The sequence below is a fragment of the Plecotus auritus genome (assembly GCF_963455305.1).
Source record: "Plecotus auritus genome assembly, chromosome: X".
Classification (NCBI taxonomy): Eukaryota; Metazoa; Chordata; class Mammalia; order Chiroptera; family Vespertilionidae; genus Plecotus; species Plecotus auritus.
The window spans coordinates 45,948,324-45,971,178 of record NC_137784.1 but is presented as its reverse complement, the minus strand read 5'-3'; the positions used below and the strand labels follow the sequence as shown (position 1 = coordinate 45,971,178).

General features: G+C 47.0%; 1 pseudogene across 1 annotated transcript; it reads right to left on the bottom strand.

Moving 5' to 3' along the window:
* Nucleotides 1-864: 864 nt before the first annotated feature.
* Nucleotides 865-2,144, bottom strand: LOC308240114 (nuclear prelamin A recognition factor-like; annotated as a pseudogene). The gene has a single exon. The product of its transcript is annotated as a nuclear prelamin A recognition factor-like (transcript).
* Between the last annotated feature and the right edge of the window lie 20,711 nt (nt 2,145-22,855).

Below are 22,855 nucleotides of genomic sequence, written 5' to 3'. Positions count from 1 at the left end.
CTGTCCAGAGCTGAGGGGAGTGGCTGGACCCACAGGGTGAGAGGTAGACACAGAGAACGCTATTTCACCCAATTGTGGGGTGGGCTGGCTAGAATTCATCTGCCTGACCCCACCCAGAGAGGGACTGAGCAGGGTGTCTGCCTCTCCATTCTCCATCCTTCCATCTGTGACACCTGTCACCCTTGTCAGGCCTCCCCCAAAGTGAGTTCAGCTCAATCCCTGAATGTAAAAGGGCACGGGGGGGGGGGGGGGGCTTGCCTCCACTCCAGTGCCGCCTGATTCCCAGCGACAGGACCTGGTCGACAGGACCTGATCTCAGGACGGTGGCCACAGCTGCAGAACATAGATCTGTTTCAAGAAAAGTTGGGAATGCAAACTTTCCTATGAGCCCCTATTCCAAAAGGTGGCAGTTTATTCACATTGTGGCAAAGACGCCTTCAAGAATAACATAAGTGGGTAAAGTCAGGGGCAAACCGGGCCATTTCCTCATCCAATCTCTCTGAGGCGCGTGGGCAGAACCAAGTCTCAGCTCTTCACAGGACACTTCTGTGGTTTTTTTAAGCCTAATGACAGTAGTCTGTCTCCATTCTTGTTCTTTGGGATTTTTTCATCATTGGATAAAAGGATACGTACATTGGGGCAATCCTCTCAAGATACAATATTCCAATTGCACCCATGTGACGATGACAGCACCCGTCAGAGGGAGGGAGCTGACAGATGGGGAGTAGAAAATTCTGAAAACCAAAGCGATGACAGAGATGCTAAGCCTTTCCTTCACGTGTCTGACACCCCTCTTCAGGCTGCCTGCAGGTTAGGCATCTGCTGGACCTTTACCACTTGATGTCCTGGCAGGCTGCCCTGGGCTCAGGGGGAGTGCCCCCCCCCCAGCCACTCCTGGTACAGCTCCTGCATGTGGGCACTGGTCTCTGGGGTCCACACTGGGATGGCAGCGTAGATGCCTTCCATCTGCCTCAGCAGTGCCCTGTCTGCATGCCCGTCCTCGCCTGGGCCTGGACCCTGCCACTTAGGCATGCCCGGCGCAGGCCAGGACCTCCACGAAGTAGCAGGGGAACTTGCCCCTCTACAGCTTCAGGACCACTGCTGGATGTTCCGAAAGCTGTAAGTAGCCTCAAAGCGTAGCAGAACCTTTCAAGGGTGACCTCCTGGAAGTCTGTTCCTCAGGGTGCAGTAAGTGAGCACTCCCACGTCCTCGTTGAACAGCTCTTTGGCCATGTGGCTGAAGATGTGTGCCAGGTACCCGTTGGAGCTGGCACCCTGTGGAGCCTCACCTCCTTCTCCTTCATGTCTCCAAACAGTGTGTCCAAGGTGGTGTTATTCGAGACGAGATCACTTTGCTCCATTATCTGGACAATTTCACCTGAGGTTAACATGCACTCAGCACCCTGGGAACTATGTAAAGCTGTGGGAACATCTTCTCAAAGGGCCTCCAGTTTCTTGTCATAACATGGGGCCACAATGACGTGGAAAATCTTGTCTGGGGACAGGTTCTGCCATCTGGTGAAGTAATCCTTCACCAGAAAGCCCATGATCTGCTGGGGAGACTTGGCCGTGCAGAGGTGGGTGATGGGGTGACCCAGCACACGCTCTGCATATCAGACCCAGCTGGGGCAGGCGGAGGTCAGCATGGGTAGCTGGGGCTCTTCCTCATGGTGCCGGCAGTACCGACACACAAATTCCTTCTGACTCTCCAGGATGCTGAAGTCCACAGCTATCTTCATGTCAAAGACAGTGCACCCCAAGGCTTTTGAGAAAGCCGCAGTGTCTTCTGGATGCATCAGTGACACTGAGGCTGAATTTAGCAGCAAAATAAGTCAGAGACTGAGGACACATGGACACTGCCAGCACCTTGTGCTGTGAGGTATCACACATTTCTAATTAAGGTTTAGAACACGGAAGAAGTCCTTGGTGTTCTGTTGAGAAACTTGGATTCCTTCCTCTGAGGTCTCATAACTGTCACATGCCAGGCAGTCACTCAGAAATATCTTGGGATCAGCCAGCTTATGGAATTCTCCCTTCTCTCCATTCTCCTGAGCCGGACTCCGGACGTTGACTGCAGCATTCTCTTGGTCATTAGTTTTTCTTTTTTTACTACATTCCTTCCGTGTGCAGTGATCACACCTCATCTGGAGTGGGGCAGGTGGGGGCCAGCTCGAGTGACCTGGAGGAAGCACAGGGAGAGCAGTCAGTCACCGCTGGTCACCCCTGGCACTGCTGGCGGTATCCTTTCTTCTTTGTGGAGCATCTAGGGAGGGGAAGCAGCCACAATGCCCAAGGCCAAGTTCCAGGAGGCCGGCAGCACTGTCGGGATCGTGCTGGCAGCACTGGTCCATTGGTGCCTGTCCTGTCCTCTGGAGATTGTACCTGCAGGACTGCTAAGGAAGCCAGTCTCCAGTTCTGCCCTGCCTCTGCCACTGATTGATTGGAGTCTGAGGGCTGAGAGGAGGGAACAAGAGGCCTGCCTTCCAGCTGCTCGCCAGTCTCCACCGCATCACTCACTCTGGTTCCCTGTTAGCCATCCCCTGATAAATGGGAACCTGTGGGCCAGGGAAGGGACCAAGCAGTCTGCCTTCTGCCCGCTCACCAGTTGCTGCTGCCATGGATTCATTGGAGCCTGAGGGACCCAGTTCCTCCATTAGCCATCCCCTGATCAATGGAGCCTGAGGGCCGGGGGATGGACCGGTCATCCGTTTTTTCATTATGGACCCTGGGTTTTTATATATTAGGATATTTGGTTCTGCTATCACACTGTATAGTTGATTTCTCATGTCTGTTGTCACCTCCCTCCTCCCCATGTAAAGAGAGCTGGTGTGGCTCAGTTGGTTGGACATTATCCCATGTACCAAAAGGTTTCTGGTTCGCTCTGACTGGTTTGGCTCAGTGGATAGAGTGTTGGCCTGGGGACTCAAGGGTCCCGGGTTCGATTCCAGTCAGGGGCATGTACCTTGGTTGCGGGCACATCCCCAGTGGGGAGTGTGCAGGAGGCAGCTGATTGGTCTTTCTCTCTCATCGATGTTTCTGACTCTCTCTCCCTCTCCCTTCTTCTCTGTAAAAAATCAGTAAAAAAAAAAAAAAAAAAAAAAGGTTTCTGGTTCAATTTCAGGTCAGGGCATGTACCCAGGTGGGTTGTGTTCTTGATCCCTAGTAGGGGGTGTGCAGGGGAGAGCCGATTGGTCGATGTTGCACTCTCACATCGATGTTTCTCTCTTTCTCCCTCTTCCTTCCTCTCTCTCTAAAAATCAATAAACTATTTTTTAAAAAGAAAAGAAATAGATAAGGAAAGGGCCACTGGGGGGTACTCCCCAAGTGGGTATGGGAAGTCCAACCCAGGAAAGTTGCCCAGAAAACTCCAACTACATTTCATTTTATTGAATTTAGTTTTCAATAAGAAAAACTTTATATTTTGATTACATTCTTTTACATTTTTATTCCAGTGGAACTATCATGATCCCAAAGGGGTCCAAGGAGACAGAAGAGATACCCACAGGAACCAATCCCTTCATTGGTTGACAAGGACTGGCTCCTGCTCTCAAAAGAATCTTGAACATAAGTAGGTGCCTGTGGGAAACATGCCGGGTCCCTGGATAGTCAAGGCTGGTGGGAGCACAGAGGCCTTGTTATCAATACACCAGAATGGTCAAAGGCCACTCTGGGCATGTGCCTAATTGAGGTGTTCAAGGACTCTGAGCCTAATCAGGCCAAGATACCATGAGTGGGTGCAAGGACACACAGTACATTGTGCCCTTCAGTAGCCAATATTATTGATGTAACTAGGGACCCAGTGAATGAATTCATGCACCTTGAAAGGAACTGTGGGCTGCGAGGCTGCAGTAGGCACAGGGGTGGGTCTCAATCCATCCTCCACACCCCTACTCAGACCCTCCCCCTGTGGTAGCCCCATTCCGGCCACTGCTGCTCCCATGCGCTGACAGCACAAGGCCTGCTCACTCCTGCTGACAGTGCGGAGTGATTGGGGCCAGCGCCAGCAGCAGGTGCGAGCAGCTGCTGCTGTCCTGATCACCCCTCAGGAGCAGGGGGAGGTGGAGAAGCCCTCAGGGGCGATCAGTGCCGGCAGCTGCTGATGGCACTGAGTGATCGGGACCGGTGCTGGGCACCGGCAGTGGGTGCGAGTGGCGGCTCTGGCACTGGCTGTGGGTGCGAGCAGAGCCAGTGCTAACAGTGGGTGTGAGCAGGGCCAGTGCCTGCAGCAGGTGTGAGTACCAGGTGGGACCGCAGCGCTTGGGAGCAAAAAATTTTCTGTAACCACCAGAAGCTCACCCTGATGACAGCAACTGGCACCTCGCTTTGATCTGGCGCCCCTGCTAACCTGCTCCACCATCTCGCCACAGCCGACATTGGCCATGTTCTGCGCATGCCCCCTGGTGGTCAGCGCATGTCATAGCGACTGGTTGTTTGGTTGTTCTGGTTGTTCCGCCGTTCAGTCTATTTGCATATTAGCCTTTTATTATATAGGGTTATTGGCACAAAGCCTTCTTTGTATAAATGGTATAAAAGTAGGTTACTGACCAGTCTAGTTGGCTGAGGCAGGAGTAAGAAGAAGTCTGCTGAAGTATGGAGAGAGAGCAGCTAGGATGAAGTGTGTGAAGAAGTCTGCTAGAGAGAGAAGCTGGGAAGGAGAGGCAGGAGAAGCTGCTGACCTGAGAGCTCAGATATCACTACGATGTGAGGCAGTGAGTCTAGGAGGCAGTGTGTGGCTGCTCAGATAATAGCTGTGACTACAGAGACTGATGCTGCTTTATGGGAAATATATATTTTCACCAGCTGGTGTCCAGCTGCCTGCCTGTAGGGACTTTGCTGTGAGGACTGTTCTTGTCTGATGGCTATATAGCCACTGGCTTCAGCAATAAAGACTCAGTCTTATATACCCACAACCTCTCATGGCTTCTTCATCTAAGACATGACATCCTAGGAGGTCCAGCCCCAGGCAGAGGGGCTCAGACCGAACACCTGTTACTGGTGAGCAGAAGATGAAGGAGGAACTTGGACTAAGTTTCCAACAGTTAGTACAGTGGGCAGAGTTCGAGAAGAACCATCCCTGGCATAGTCAGATAGGATAATTTAGAAGAATACATGGACTCACAGCCACTCAGAGATACTCAGAGTGCCAGAGTTTGTGCAGGGCTCTGGCTGTGCCCTGACAGTGCCATTTTGGGAACTGAACCTTATTTCAAAGAGGTACCATGGACCTGTGAGAAGAGTAGTTAACCAGGAGTCTCAAATCTGATACTGACAATTTGTGGGACCCTTTGTCCACACTCTCTTTGAATCTGAGTCTCTCATCTGACAAATGAGAGTAGAAGAAATTGAACTAAGTGGTCTCTGACATCCCTTTGAACTTTTATGTTTTCTGAGCCAATACTATCTCATCACTACCTCTTCATCCTGAGATTGGTTTTGGTGTTTGAATAGCAATGAGAAAGGAGAACACCAAACCAGACCATCCCTTGCATGGACAGTATTTTGACCTCTCATATGCATTTCTACACCTTCAAATAAGTTGGCATGCTATACTTTGTGGTCAATGGTGAATTAGAACAACAAAGGTAAATTACTCATAGGGGAGCTGAATTGGGCCTGTTGGTCTCAATAATGAGATATGCCAATCAACTGAGCTAATCTGCTATGCACTAATAAAGCAAATTAGTGGCTTTATCTGAACCTCCCAAGGGAAGATGTCAGGAAGAAAGAAGTTCTAAAATAGTTATTTTTCCCCTGAAAATGGAAGGAAACTAACACTTCTTAAAGACCCCAAGCTTGTTATACACCTTCTTATGTATTATCTCATTCTGCTATGAATCTGTCACCCCACTGACTTCATCCTCAAGGTTGACTGATCCTTATTCCTTGCCATCCCCTGTGTGCTACTCTCCCATGGTTGAAGAGGATGACTTATTCACATAGAACAGGACTATTATTTGTCCAAAGACTCAAAGAGTAGCTGCCCCTGTTAGAATCTTCCTTATCATATTTAATCCTCTTATGGGCTTTTTGAGGTCCACATATTCTTGTGCCCAGGTAAGACAGATGATAAAACGGAAGTTCCATGAACTGAAATGATTTACCAAATCTCACACCTCAGCAAGAGTCAGAGCTGGAATTGGAACCCAAGGCTTCTGATACCATGCCCAGTCTTGTTTCTACTGTCTCTTGTAGGTGTACTTAGATTCCTCTATTTGGGAGGACTAGCAATACCAGAATGGGAGTAAACCTTAGTAACACTGAATGGGCAACCAAGCAAAGTTGTGAGCTATGGTATTCCTTTTTATTTTAATATATATTTTTGAGGAAGGGAGAGGGAGAGAGAGATAGAAACATCCTATCTACTAAAGAGGGAATATGCTAATTGACCATCACACCCTCACAAAGATGGTGGAGTCCACAGCCAATAAGGAGGGAATATGCTAATTTACTGCCACACCCTCAAAGATGGAAGCACCCACAGCCACAAGATGGTGGCACCCAGTCCCCTCAGACCCCCAGCCACCCAGGGCTGGACCGAGGGACAACCAAACAACTGAACAAGCAGGCTGAGTGGGGCGACCAGGCCAGCAGGGGGGTTAGTGAGGGAAGACCAAACGATTGAATAAGCAGGCTTCATGGGGCGACCAGGCCAGCAGGGGGGTTAGAGAGGGATGACCAAATGACTGAACAGCAGGCTGCATGGGGCGACCAGGCTGGCAGGGGGGCAGTTGGGGCAACCAGGCCAGCAGGGGGGGTTGTTGGGGATGACCAGACTGGCAGGGGGGACAGTTGGGGGTAACCAGGCCAGCAGGGGGTGGTACAGTTAGGGGCAACCAGGCCAGCAGGGGGGCGATTGGGGGCAATTAGGCTGGCAGGGGGGAAGTGAGGGGTGACTAGGCCGGTGGGGGGGCAGTTGGGGGCAACCAGACTGACGGGGGGGCAGTTAGGAGCAACTAGGCTGGCAGAGGGTGGGCAGTTAGGAGCAACCAGGCCGGCAGGGAGGGGGCAGTTGGGGGTGACCTGGCCAGCAGAGGGGGGCAGTTAGGGGTGACCAGGCTGGCAGGGGAGTCAGTTAGGGGTGACCAGGCAGGCAGGCAGGTGAGCAATTAAGGCCAGTGATCCAGGATTGGAGAGGGTGCAGGCTGGGCTGAGGGGACCCCCCCCCATGCACGAATTTCATGCACCAGGCCTCTAGTCAATGATGAGAGAGAATCATTGATTGGCTGCTTCCTACACACCCCCTACTGGGGATCGATCCCGCAACCTGGGCATGTGCCATTGACTGGAATCGAATCTGGGACCCTTCAGCCTGCAGGCTGACAGTCTATCCACTAAGCCAGTGGTCGGCAAACTCATTAGTCAACAGAGCCAAATAACAATGGTACAACGATTGAAATTTCTTTTGAGAGCCAAATTTTTTAAACTTAAACTTCTTCTAACGCCACTTGTTCAAAATAAACTCGCCCAGGTCATGGTATTTTGTGGAAGAGCCACACTCAAGGGGCCAAAGAGCCGCATGTGGCTCGCGAGCCACAGTTTGCCGACCACAGCACTAAGCCAAACCAGCCAGGGCTGAGCTATGGTTTTCAAAAGATGCTTCAGACTGGGAAAGCCTCCCACTGTTAGGTGCTGAAAATGTACCAAAGCCAGCAAAGTAGCTTAGAAAGCTGCTGAATTAATTATATTTTTATTTAAAGGAAACGACATTGTGAGATCAGGAAGACATCAGTACAGCCTGAGTTGGCTCCAGTCCTCTTCCTCAGTCACCACACCTTCTGTGTAATTAAAATCTTCTTATCTAGTAACAAAATGAACTCATGAACAAAGTGGATCCAGAGACATAGAAGCATGGAACAGAGTGTAAATTCTTGGAGGGAAGGTGGGGGAGGGTGGGTGGGTGGGAAGTAATCAACCAAGGACCTTGTATGGATATATGTATGGTCCATGGACACAGACAATGGGGTGGTGAGGGCCTGGAGTGGGGGTACAGGGGTGGGCTTGAGGGAGTCAATGGGGGAAATGGGGGGACATATATAATACTTTCAACAATAAAGAATTATTTTTTAAAAATCTTATCTTCCCTGGAATTTGCCAACTGCTCCTTGGAGAAGAAAGAAAGCCTCAAAACTGATAAGACATTCCCTGGAGCCCCAAGTCTGCCTACACGCCATGAGATAAAGCCCTGAGTGGAACCATATGGTGTTCATCTTTCTCTGACTGACTTATTTCACTGAGCATAACACCCTCTAGGTTCATCCAGTTGAGTACTAGAAATATCAAGGGGAACACTTTGTAAAGTATATGATTATTTAACCACTCTGCTGTATATCTGAAACTAATACAAAATAATATTTAATATAAACTGTAATTGAGAAACATTAAAAATATAATTTTAAAAAATAAAGTCTTCAGGAAATTTAATTCAATATCAATTGCTTTGGAAACTTTTCTGACCTCCTTCTCCTTCCTTCCACCCTACCTGGCCCCTCCTACTCATCTCATAATTGCCTTAATTGACACCTCATCAGAGAAGACATACCTGTTTAGATTTTCCATAAAATTTATAGTCTGTAATTATTTTAGTTAATAATTGGTTTACCTTTTCTTTATATGCTACTCCCATGAAAGCATAAGGTCCATGTTATCAAGGTCCTATCTATTTTGTTCATCACTATATTTTTGTGGTGCATACATGGGGAAAAACAGACAATAAACCATAAATGTATATTTCAAATAGAGTAAAATGTTATGAAGAAATATAAAGTGAGATAATATTGATACTGGGTAGTTAAATGGCATAAATGGAAATTGTGGGGTTTGAAGGGAGTCATATAGTGGCACAGATGAGGAGGGTACCCAGTAGGCTTGGAGGCAGGAAACAGTGTAGTGGAAGCTAATGGGGTTGTGAGAAGAAGTGGGATACCACTGTGGAGTCTGGCAAGGACTCTTTTCTGTGGTTCTTTTTTGTCAAGTATGAAGAACAAGAAAAGCTAAGGCCTCTACCAGGCTTAATTTCCTAAGCTCTGACCAGCAGCAAGGGACTCAAGCTAGCCAGCAATACCTCCTAAGCCAGAGGCTAGTGAGAAACCTCCTAGGTCTTTTAGGGCTCAACTTTTCCACTGATGGTTTATGTAACCTTAGAAAAATCTTTGCTACTCTCTAATCTGTGCCTTTCATGTCTGCAACCTTTGGGCTTTGGATTATCTGGTCTATAAGGGTTCTTTTGATAGGACATTCCACAACTCTATGAAACCTGACAGGTCTACTTTCTGTCCTTGTTTTTTGTGATCCTTGGCCTTGGGCCCTCTCCACTTTGTCTCTGCCTAGAAACAAAGCCCTGTCTTTTTTTATATATATAAACTAGAGGCCCGGTGCACGAAATTCGTGCATGGGGGGGGGCGGGTCCCTCAGCCCAGCCTGCACCCTCTGCAATCTGGGACCACATGAGGGATGTCCGACTGCCCGTTTAGACCTGATCCCGGTGGGATTGGGCCTAAACGGGATGTCCGACTGCCTGTTTAGACCTTATCCCGGTGGGATCGGGCCTAAATGGGCAGTCGGACATCCCTCTCACAATCCAGGACTGCTGGCTCCCAACTGCTCGCCTGCCTGCCTTCCTGATTGCCCCTAACCGCTTCTGCCTGCCAGCCTGATCACCCTCTAACCACTCCCCTGCCAGCCTGTTTGCCCCAAACTTCCCTCCTCTGCCGGCCTGGTCACCCCTAACTGCCCTCCCTTGCAGGCCTGGTTCCTCCCAACTGCCCTCCCTTGAAGGCCTGGTCCCTCCCATCTGCCCTCCCCTGCTGGCCATCTTGTGGTGGCCATCTTGTGTCCACATGGGGACAGGATCTTTGACCACATGGGGCAGCCATCTTGTGTGTTGGAGTGATGGTCAATCTGCATATTACTCTTTAATTAGATAGGATAGAGGCCTGGTGCACTGGTGGGGGCCAGCTGGTTTGCCCTGAAGGGTGTCCCGGATCAGGGTGGGGGTTCCCTTGGGGCGTAGGGTGGCCTGGGTGAGGGGCCTGTGGTGGTTTGCAGGCTGGCCACACCCCCCGGTGACCCAAGCAGAGGCCCTGGTATCTGGTATTTATTTATCTTCTATAATTGAAACTTTGTATCCTGGAGCTAAGCCAAGCCTTCTGCTCCCTCCGTGGCAGCAGCCATTTCTGTTGGAATTTATTTAACTTCTATAATTGAAACTTTGTAGCCTTAAGCGGAGGCCTGGGCCGGCCAGGGTGTGCAGAAAGCTTGGCTTCCTCCATCACTGGGGAAATCCAAGCCTCCCTCCTGCTCTCTCTGTGGCCACAGCCATCTTGGTTGGGGTTAATTTGCATACTCACTCCTGATTGGCTAGTGGGCGTGGTCAGTGGGCGTGGCTTGTGGGTGTAGTGGAGTGATGGTTAATTTGCATATTACTCTTTTATTAGATAGGACTAGAGGCCTGGTGCATGAAATTTGTTCATTGGGGGAGGGAGGAGGGTCCCTCAGGCAAGCCCACACCCATTCCAATCTGGGACCACTGGGTCCTAACCCCTCTGCCTGCCTGCCTGAACACCACTAACCACTCTGCCTGCCTGCCTGATCACCCCTAACCACTGTGCATCCCTGCTTGATGCCCCTAACTGCTATCCTGCTGGCCTGATCCCTCTGCTCTCCCTTGCCGGCCTGACCCCCCCTAGCTGCTCTCCCCTGCCAGCCTGATCCTGCTAATGGCTCTCCCCTACCAGCCTCATCCCCCTAACTGCTCTCCCCTGCCAGCCTGACCCCCCTATCTGCTCTCCCCTGCTGGCCTGATCCCCCTAACTGCTCTCCCCTGCCTGTCTGATCACTCCTAACCACCTCTGCCTTGGCCCCGCCACTGTGGCTTTGTCTGGAAGGACATCTGGAAGATTATCTGGTCTAATTAATATATTACCCTTTTATTAGTATAGATATTTACCTTTATAAAATCACACACATACACACACACACACACACACACACACACACATATATATATATATATATATATATATATATATATATATATATATATATGTATATATATATATATATATATATATATATATATATATATACTAGAGGCCCGGTGCACAAAATTCATGCACTGGGAGGGGAGTCCCCTCAGCCCAGCCTGCACCCTCTCCAAACCAGGACCCCTCAGGGGATGTCTGACTGCCAGTTGAGGCCCGATCCTGGGGATCAGGACTAAACTGGCAGTCAGACATCCCTCTCACAATCTGGGACCACTGGCTCCTAAATGCTCACCTGCCTGTCAGCCTGATCACTCCTAACTGCCTCTGCCTGCCAACCTGATGACCCCTAACTGCCCCCCTGCTGGCCTGGTCACCCCCAACTGCCCCCCTGCAAGCCTGGTCACCCCATGCAGCCTGCTGTTCAGTCATTTGGTCGTCCCTCACTAACCCCCCTGCTGACTTGGTTGCCCCACACAGCCTGCTGTTCAGTCATTTGGTCGTCCCTCACTAACCCCCCCTGCCAGCCTGGTCAACCCATGCAGCCTGCTTTTTGGTCATCTATCCATTTGTTTCTGTCATGATGGCCCCTGGCTTTTTATATATTAGGATTTTTATTCGTTTCGGAGTGGAAAAGAGAGGGAGAGAAAGAAACATCAGTGGTGAGAGAAAATCATTTGTTGCCTGACTCTTTCATCAAGCCTGCAACCAGGCTGTGCCCCAACTGGGAATCAAACCGTGACCTCCTGGTTCATAGGTTGATGCTCAACCACTGAGCAACACTGGCCAGGCTAAATGTAGTATTTTTGTTGTGGTTATTGAGGAAAAATATTCTAAAGGAAGGCTTCACAGAGGAGGTAACACTTGAGTAGGATCTTTTTTTTAAATCCTCACCCAATGAGTGAGGATATTTTCTCCATTGCTGAGACCTTTGCAGCAGGGTTCAGGATCTGAAGGAGGGGCCGATGCAGAAATGAAAATACTATACAAGAAATATGAATTTAGCCCTAACCAGTTTGGCTCAGAGAGTTGGCCTGTGGTTCTATTCCGGTCAAGGGCAATGTACCTTGGTTGCAGGCACATCCCCAGTAGGGGGTGTGCAGAAGGCAGCTGATCGATGTTTCTCTCTCATCAATGTTTCTAACTCTCTATCCCTCTCCTTTCCTCTCTGTAAAAAATCAATAAAATATTTTTAAAAAAAGAAATATGAATTTAGAAGTCATTGGAGGCCAGGTGGAGCCTCTTTCTTAAAGAGACACACTGACCTCTGGCCTGGTCCACTAGTTACTAGAATACACATTTTCCCTTTAGCAATGCATACAGGCATATAAAAGGTAAAGTTTGGTAAACAGTAAAAAGATTATCAGGTTAGGGAATTGCCTTGAGCCATTGAGCCCACAGCAGGGCAATATTATGCTGATTTTCAGCCCTGCTGAATATCAAAGTCTATTGGTCTTCCAATGATTCTTTTTGCATTAATATGCTAACTGCTGTTTGCTTTAGCCTCTGGCACTCCATGGGTTTTTTTTAGAGAGTGAAAGGTTGGGGAGAGGGTGAGAGAGAAAAAAACATTGATGTGAGAGAGATGCATTGATTGGCTGCCTCCTGCAACTGCCCCACATGCCCTTGAGCAGGAATTGAACCCATGACCCTATGGTGCACAGGCTGATGCTCTAACCACTGAGAAATGCCTGACCAGGACTTGAGTAGGATCTTAAAGGTAAAAGAGTTGACCTGGTGAAGAAGGGGGAGAAAAGCATTGTACACTGAGGCAAAGGCATGTGTGATGATATGTGGTGGTAAGACCAGGACTTATGAGCAGCCTGAGTGGTCTTAGTACAGAGGCCTTGCCAGTAAGGCAGAGGATAGGGCTCAGCCAGAGGAAGCAGAAACCAAAACCCCTTTTGGAGGAAGTGGGAATGGGGACAAGACTACACAGCTACCTCAGACAGGATTCGGGCTCGGGGGCTGTCCAAATGTGGACTTGTTTCTTGGCCACAGAATGAAGGCTAACAAGTATGTCCAGGCATTTGGCAGAGCAGGACTATCATTCAGCATCCAACTCCTTCTGGCCTCATTTGAATGGTGAAACTAGTTCATTGTGCCTTGCTCTTTCCCCCACGAGCACAGTTGGGATTGACTCCTGTCATCTTCCTGTCAAGCTGGACTATCAGCTACCTCTGCTTACCTTTCCATCAGCATCTTCAGAACCTCTTCATTCCTACCAAGTGCTTCTCAGGACCTGTCTGTGATTTTCTTGAGGGAACATCTGGCCCTTACACAATCTTTTCCAAACCTTATCAACATTTGTCAGGGTATTGATCTGGAACACCCTGAATTCTTCACTTTTGCTCTCTCATCCCAAAGTACTCTCCCTCGGCTAAACTACTCAGCCTTTCTGGCCCATACTATTAAGTAAAGTGTGTGTGTGTGTGTGTGTGTGTGTGTGTGTGCGCGCGCACACACACACACACACACTGCAATATTTCCCCTAACTGCTTCAGAACAGGGGCTGTCTGTGCTTTGTCCCCTTGTGGATTCCCCACAGCAATCAGTGCAAGGTCTTAAAGCTTGGAAAGATCCAGTGATGCTTGTCACTGAATGAGAATGGCACTAAGTTCTAAATCCAAATCATTGCTTCTTGCCCTTCCCCATGTCCCTTTATCATAATTCTTGTCACTGAAAATTGGCCAGAAATTCTCCCCAAACTTGCCAACCCAAGCCTTTATCTTTCAGTGATCCTTCCCTTCATTCCCCAATCCTTTCACAATCACTCAGCTAGAAGTCTTCTCTTGCCTTGGCCTCTCCTCTCTGATCAGGATCCCTGGCTTCTATCTGTCTTTCCTGAGGTGCACTAACCCAGACCTTTCTCTGTCTCTACAGTGGCCCTAACCTCACACTCCCTCTTGCCTAACTGTCCCCCTAACCCTTACTTTGAAGCCAAATTCTGCAGAGCTTTTTCTGCAGCCCCCACCTCAACCACACCCCAGTCATTGAGTTGTTAGATCTATAGTTTGCTCTTCCCCTCCCCTTTGAAAGTCTCCTGTAGCCCCTCCCAGGGAGGTATTAGGGCAGGGGTGGGCAAACTTTTTGACTCAGGGCCACAATGGGTTCTTAAACTGGACTGGAGGGCTGGAACAAAAGCATAAATGGAGTGTTTGTGTGAACTAATATAAATTCGAAGTAAAGGAGCAGAGGGGAGAGCAAGAGAACCCTCCGCTCTTTCGGCTCCGCGGGCCAGATAGAACAGCCGAACGGGCCGGATCCGGCCTGCGGGCCATAGTTTGCCTACGGCTGTCTTAGGGCCAGAGGTTCTCTTTAAACCAACCCTGTCCAATTCATTCCAGTAAGGTATGCCCCTGTGGTTAATGCCCTTATTTAGCAGGCAATGAAGAGTCTAGATGGGTAGCTGTCTAGCAGGCTATTAGGAGGTTCAAAACCCTCCAGCACAGCCAGCAGGAAGACCACACAGAGGGGCCCTGCTCCATCCCTGTATGATCTTTCTAGTCTCTCCAATCTCTCTCTCTCTCTCTTTCTCTCTCTCTCTCTTCTATCCTCACTCCACAGCCTTTTGTGCATCCCTACCCTTCAGGGTCAGCTGGGAGAGGGGGCAGAGTATTGCCAAGAACAGCTTTGCTACTGCAGCATCCTATTCATCACCCTCGCTGCTCAGGCCAGTGATGGGTTTCTCACAGGCTAGGACTACAACCCCAAGGCCAATGCCTCCTCCAGCCCTCAAAGAAGAGCAGTGAAAGATAAGCCCCTGTATGCTCCTGCTGCTGGACACCCATGTGCTAGACCCAGCCAGTCTTGGTTAGCCCTTTGTCCTCCCTGCCTGGGTGCCTGCAGCGAGGATCAGAACAAGGAAAGTAAGTAATTGAGATAGCAGAGAAGGAACAGGGTTGCTAATTGTGTTCTAATCATGGCCAGGGTGAGGGTGAGAGTGAGGTTGAGGGTGAGAGTGAGGGTGAGGTGTGTGTGATTTTTAATCACTTTTCATTTAAGGCTCCTTTTATTTCTGTTTTCACTATCTCATTAATGTATCATTAGTATCACTAGAGGCCAGGTACACAAAATTTGTGCATGGGTACGGTCCCTAGGCCTGGCCTGTGATCAGGGCCATCTTCCTGGGCTGCCAGCAGCTGGCTCTGCCCCCTGCCACCACCCATCCCCAGTTCCCCATTGGCCATCTGGCCATCGGAGCCTGCCAGCTGGGGGGGAGGGACCAAGAGGTTGGCCAGCAGGCCCCAATTAGGCAATCGGGGCCTGTGGGCTGGGGGCAGCTTCTGCATTGAGCATCTGCCCCCTGGTGGTCAGTGAGCATCATAGCGACCAGTTGTTCTGCCTTTTGGTTGATTTGCATATTACCCTTTTACTATATAGGATTACAATCGCTGTTGTTGGCACACTACCGAAAATAAAAATTTACTAAGAAAAGTGACATTATGCAATAAGACAAAGCTAAAAATGGCATATTATCCAGTTCTGTGTTGAACTTGGGTGTGCTGGAATAATTCACTTTTCCCATCTGAGCCTCAGTTTCTTCATTTGAAATATTCTGTCATTCTGTGATTCTATAAACCAATTTATGAGCAGCACATTTATTCATCCACCTCAGGGTGTAAATTAGAAGAGTCAAGGCAATTGCTTGCACTCAGGGTAGCCTATTCCCCCAAGTAGAGTCCCAAGAGCTCTCCAAGTAGTCAGTCTCATTCTCAAATCATACTAACAGTCCTGGCTGGACCATGAAGGACTCCTGGGAATCCAAGGTTTGGTGCAGGTGGAAGAAAATTCTGCTTTCTCATTGGGCTTGGTGGTCTGACAGTCACTGATGTCTGCACCCTGTATTAAGTCAATGAATGAGACAAGTGACTGATTGCTTATGCCTGCTGATCACCACTCAGGGTGGCAGACTCTGGGGGTCCTTGGCACCCCATTATCTTGAGTCCTAAGCATACAGTGTAGTGCCTTTAGGTAGGGCACCAAGAGATTCCCAAGGATCTTCAGTCAGTATGCCAAGCAAAGGTCTCTGAAGGATTAGACTGCTCTCACAGAGTACAATGACCTCTCAATCACTCCCATCCCACAGGAATCCTAAGTTTTTAAATTGGTCAACTCAGCCATAATTGTTTCCAAAAGATACTGGGTAAATTCCATCTCTCCTTGTTCTTTCTCCTTACCCAGAATCTCTGCATTTGGTGGTAGCAGCCAAGGAGTAGGAGGCCCTGTGAGAGACTGTATTACTGTTGCTGACACAAACCCAGGGAGAGAGACCCAGAACTAGAATTTGTTGATGGATTTTATTGGGGTCCTAAAAATCTAGGAATTATGTGGGTAACATTTTAAAACTAGCACTGCTATTTAGTTTATAGTAGGTACCTTGTGTAAGTTATGGACATTATTAGCTTGACTACCCCCTAGGCACACTCTTTAGCCACTAATAATGAAGTTCCCACATACTGCCCCATGAACACGTCCCCTATGTCTTCTAAGCTCCAATCAAGGCCAAAAATAGTAAACCCCCTGTGTCTCAGGTATCTTTCTCCTTCCCACACCCTCAGCTGAAATGAGCGGCACCTGCTCTACCCAAAGGTTCATTGGACAGGGTGGTAGTAAACCATCCCTCTCCCCATCTTTTCCTCCCAAGGAAAACACCACCAGGGTAAAGTAGAGCCCACCCAGACTTCCTAACTAGAGAGAATAATTAATATTTAGTCTTCAACTTTCCCCTACTTTCTTCCCCTACCCACTCTACGTTTAGTTAAAATGAGTCCAAACACAATGTCTTCATTGATGTCAAGGCTGAAAGGGAACTAGATTGTCCTCCTCATTTTAGAGGTGGGAAACTGAGACTCAGAAAGAAGAGATTTTTCACTGTTAGTGGAAGATTAAGGTGTAGAACCAGTATTACAATTTCTTTCACTCTCAGCAAAACCCCTCCTACTCACCCCTCCACACAACTCTGAGGCATCTACAGTGTTGGACCAATTCATTCCAGGTGGATTACCCATGAAAAGAGAACCTCAGGACAGGGCTAGCCTTAACCAAAATAATGAACCTACCATATACTGTCCAAGGTATATGGTATTTGGTATCAATAATAGGCTAAGAGATTTGAGTCGGGGGAATGGAGTGGAGAAGGGTTGGAGGAGGCCCAAAGAAAAAAGAACATAGACAAGGTCTTAATTTTGACTTAGATTAATAAATCCCTTCTAGCTAGGGTATGATCCCTACCCTTCACAGGCAACTAACTCTGTGTATCACCCCCCCCCCCACCACCACCACCACCACTCCCAGCAAACCCCTCTTCCTGAAGCCAGTCCTAAGACAGCTACCTCAGACAGGAGTAAAACAACAAAAAGCCAAGGTAAACACTCATACTATTTTATTCCTCACCTACCACTTAGGAGGCCCAGACCACCATAGGTTATCTGATGCTTTTACTATGGAACCTGGGGTTTTCAACAAGTTTCTATTTTATCACTTTCCTTGGCCTCTGGACTGCATTTTCCTCCTGGAAAACAGTTCCTTTTTCTCTAGGGTTATGGTACTGTGGACTGCCCATGTAGCCTTCCTCTTAAGGCCTAGAAGGTAGACAAAGAAATAAGCAACAAAGCTTTGAAATTTCTGGGTGTTTTTGTTTGTTTGTTTGTTTGCTTGCTTGTTTGTTTGTTTTAGCGGAAGTGGGGTTGTATGTGCATAGGGGATCTATTTATAAATACTAATTTTTCAGAATCACCTCTAGGCCCTGAGTTTCGGTCCATTGTGCGTGCCATTATGGCAATCCTTTATCCCAGAAACAGGAATAAGGAGGCAAATACTTTTATTGCTATAGTGTGACTTCCATAGAGATTATGTAAGTGAGTGGCAGGGTGTGTGTCATGGATATAACTATGAGTGTGGTAAGTTTCACAGGTCAGTTGTACAAGTTTGTGTGTTTATATTTCAGCTAAAACTCATATAGTTTACATTGCTGGTTAACATTGACATGAATGAAAGCAGACTTCCAAAGACTAAAATGATATAAAACAACATTAATTTATTCTAACGTCCCTAAATAATACAGATGTCTGTGTGCATATTGGTCTTATTAGTCTTACACACACCACCACCACCACCACCACCACCACCACCACCACTACCAGCAGTAGCAGCAGCACTAGAAAGGATATTATTGTAGGAGTACTACAACTATTTACTTGACAGGGTGGCCCTTGAAGTAGAAATAAATTCTAATATTAAAGACTAGATCCTTGAAAATGCATAGAGCCAACTGGATGCTTAGGAAGTTTGTTTTGGTTCTTATACCAACTTACTGTGTGTGTTTTGGCATATCTCTTCAACTTTCCACGTCTTTTTTCCCCCACCTATAAACTTTCGCTAATAACCCTAGTCTTACTTTTTTCAGTTTGGGAGTTGGGGATACAAAATATCCAACACAGTAGCTGACAGAGTAAGAGATCAGTATATAGCACTTGTTCTTGGAGGGCAAGGACTATGCCTTCTACTTGACTTCATGTCCCCTGTCCAACTTCTTCGCTGGTCTCAGGGCAGCTTTTGTTCAAATGACCATGGTGAGTGGCAAGTAGGTAGACTGGTTGGGAAAATCACTCTGAGCCTGAAAAGCCCTATCTCCACCAAATCCAGAGCAGTAAGAATTGGCATCAGCCCATTTGCACGTCTGCCCAAATACATATTGAGTGGTATTATACCTTTCTACTTGCTTCCTTGTGGTGGTGAGGGCCCTCCTTCTGGACCACCACCTCAGAGTTTCTGCTCCCTCCATCTTCTTCCAGCCATATACATTTGTCTGTTTAATATTTTTTAAAGTTTTTTTTTCCACTGGAAAGACCAAAAGGCAAATGGCAAGGCCAGTTCTCCATGGGGATGAAGTGGTTACTGCCTCTTTGCAGTTTCAAGGGTGCCAAGTAAAGTTCTGTGACCTAAATATTATTCTCCTGGATGCTGCTCCTATCTTAATCTTTTAAGTCCTAAACATTTCAGTGAGAACAACTTTATTAGGGGAGGACTGGGCATGGTTATACCCTTAGGCAAATTGTTTCTTTTTGCCTTACTTTATTCATTTGCAAAATGGAGTGGATCATTCCCACCTTGATTGCTTTACAAGGTCTCATGAGGATCAAATGAGACAAAGCATGGTCTTTGTAAACCAAAATATCATAGGCCAGGGAGATTCCAAAATGGTGGCAGAGTAAATGGAAGCTACACTGACACTCTCCCAGGACAAAACTGGAAATACAACTAAAATACAGAAAAAACACCCTGAAAAATCAACTAAAGACTAGCTGGAGAGAACCCTGAAAACCAAGGACTGAAAGTGGAGACAGCATAGACACTGGTAGGAAGTGCAGAGGCATGAAAGGGCTGGCCAGGCTCCCCATAGACAGCCTCTGAATATCTGGAGGGATATCTCAGCTGTGGGGCGGGGAGTCTGACTGAGAACTCTAGGGTCTAAATCCCAAAGTGGGCTTCCCAGCACAGAGCATCAGAACTGAAAAAGATGCACACATGACAAATGGCTGCAAAAAGCTGCAGGGATGCTGTCTGCCAGCAAGAAACAGCTGGAAATGCAGGCACCCTCTTAAAGGACCAACACACAAATTTTCCTGTGCAGCCACTCACCTTGGGCTCACCTTGTAAAGCAATAAAGGCAGAAGTAGGGCAGAGTGGACTGGAGCTGTGTGAGCAGAAGCCAGATTTGGGGGCTGTGGGATAGGAGCTTAGAGAGAAGTCACACCAATTTTCTGTGCTTGGTTATTCCCTCACACTGTGGAGGACATCTTTCTCCAGTGGAGCTTTGCTAACCAGGCAGCTATTGCCTGGGGGGAGGGCAGTTGCCCTATCCTGTTGAAAGACCTCTCACCCAACCCTGTGGTCCATAGCCTGAGGCTAATCAAAACTGAGTATCAATGGGACTGCAGGCAGAGGTGGATTTCTGGAGGCTTTGAATCTTTCCCTGATCTAATATGGGGCCCGGGGCTAGGAAAAGCAGACCCTGGTGCATATATCTTGGTCCTTTCCAAAGACACTCAGCCCCAGCAGAGGGAACCACAAGCTGTGAATTCCTGATATCTCCAAAGAGTGTTCTCTGAGCCAGTCAAAAAGAGCATCTGACACTGTCTGGCACTAGAGATTAGGATTCGAAGCAGATCTACCTAGTACACAGACACAAACCCAAACAGGCAGCCCAAATGGTAGATAAAAAACAAAACAAAAAAACAAACCCCAAATGAAAGAACAAGAGAATTCTCCAGAAGAAGAGCTAAATGAAATAGAGATAAGAAATTTATCAGACACAGAGTTCAAAATATTGATGGCAAAGATGCTCAACAGATTTAGTAAAGATACAGTAACTATGAAGAATGACAGCACTATTAACACAGTGGAAGGAATACACAGCAGATTAGGGGAATCCAAGGATCAGATCAGTGAATTAGAAGACACAGTAGAAAAAAATGACTCAATCAAAGAATCAAAAAGTAAAAAACAATTAAAAAACAGGAGGAGGGAAAAGGAAGATGGCTGCCAATGGGAAGGCAAGCTGCAAGATAGTGTGTGAGTGGGAGAACTTAAGGAGAGAGTGTGAATGAGCAGGGAATGTCTATTTGTGAATGAGGGACAGCTATATTCCAAGGGACTGTTGGGGACTGCTGGACCAGGCTCTCCTGACCAGGCAGCCTCTACTGCTGCTGAAATCTCTCCCAGAGTGGCTGGCTCTGCCACAGAGACCATACTATCTTGAAGGGGAGAGTGGCTTTGATGGGAAGCCAAGCCTTACCTTCAATCAGAAGAACTCGGATATGACCCGGGACCCTACAACCAAAACACCCAAGGACCAGCTGTGAACCCACAAACACCAGGTCTCAAGCAGCATGAATACGTGGATGTGGACGAGCCCTGCACCTTCCCAAAGAAAAGTCAAATATCGCCTACAGAAAGGTGAGGTCTGCAATCCAGGCTGGAGGGAGAAATGCACACAGCAGGATCTAGAGTTTCAAAGGAAGTCTGCACCCCACAAAATCTGTGGCCATTGGGGTCAGCATAGCCCGCAAATGTGGAAGGGGGTCTACAGGACTGCTGGCAGAAGGGAACTCTAGAAATCAACCCATAGCTGGATGGGGCACAGAAAGGAAGCCTGAAGTTCTACCAGTATACCAGGGGCACAGTGCCAGAGGAAAAAGACATGCGCAGAGATGCGTGCAGTGCTGGGGGTGGGGGGTTGTGAGTCTGCACTTACTCTGGCTTTTTTTTCTCTTTAAATTCTTGCTTTTGATTACTAAGCACAGTACATAGGATCTCTCAATTAAAAACACTCTCAGAGACTGCAGGGAAAGTTGTTTTTGTGAAACCTGGGGATCGAAGTGGGGAGAAATGATCAGAAAACCAGCTCTGGGACAGTCTATTCCCCCAACCCAGTATTAAGTGCAGCAGGGAAATAAAATCTAAATACTGGGTAGAGAGGACTTTTAACCCTGGATGTCAATACAGAAACACTGCCACCCAGGGGTTGAATCACAAATTGACTCTTGTGTAAATATAACTAAAGGCAGTCTGAGAAACAAAGAAATATCACCTGCTTGAAAACGGGATTGTGACTTATGACACAGAGGAGCAGTGGAATGCAGGGAACTTCAATACTGTCCTGACTACCTGACAGGAAACAGGCGTGCCAAACAGAACAGTAGAGGAAGTGAATGACCTTCACTACTGCACATTTTCATTTTTTATCTTTTACTTAAGAAACTAATTTTTTTCTTTTTTCTCACTTTTTACCTTTTAATTATTATATTTTTACTTTTACTTAGTATTATTACTACAATTATTTTAACTGTTTTTAAACATTTCATTTTATTTTTTCTTTATTTTATTTTATTTTATTTTATTTTATTTTATTTTGGGATTAGTGTCCTACATTCTATTCTCATTTTTAGTTTAGCATCATTTTAATCTATCTTAACTTTACCTTTATGCCAACACTCTCTTCCTCACTTTTCTCCTTTTGTTCTGTTTCTCTTACCCTATTCCTATTTAGATTTTCCCTATTCTTTCTTTTTACCACCTGTTAATAATTCATCCTACTTATATATCTAATTTCCGCTCCCCTGCTCCAAGTACATACACACTTCTCTCTTCTCTTTCTTCACTTTCCAATTTTATTATCTCTTCCCTTTTTTTCCTTTGTTTGTTTTAGGTTTTTTGTTTTATTTTGATTTGTTTTGCCCTTCTTTCTCTCTGTCCTAATGTTGTTTGTTTGACTGTTGATTAGTTTGATTTTTTTGTTTGTTTGTGTGATTGTTTCTCTTTTTTTTGGCTTCTCTTTTTCCTCTCCTCGCTTGTTATTAGTTATTGTTTGTAGTTTGCATTCATCTCTGGTTGTTTGTTGTTTGCATTTTTTGAATTAGTTGTTGTTCTATTAGAGTTTTCTCCCATAAAAATAGTTTTTCCCCCTTCTTTTTTATTCTCTTTCTTTTCTCTCTTACTTGTTTTCCTTTTCTCAATATCATTCTTGCACTCTTTTTATAAACCCCTAATTCTCTTTTCTCTGGTGGTCACATTTATTTGGGCTTATTAGTATAATGCACACATTTGTGTTCAGTGTCTTGTGCATTGTAACTTCTTGTGTTGTATTTTGTGCCTCTAAGTCAATGTAGGAGAGAGAGAGCTACATAACCAGACAGCCATAGAGGAGTGATCATAGGGAGACAAAGAAACAGCCTACAAACAAAAGAAAAAGAGGCATCACCAGAAAAGAAAGTAAATGAAATGGAGACAAGCAATATGTCAGAGAAAGAATACAGAGAAATGGTCATAAGGTCACTGAAAAGGAAGGAAGAAAAATTCAACAATATGTATAA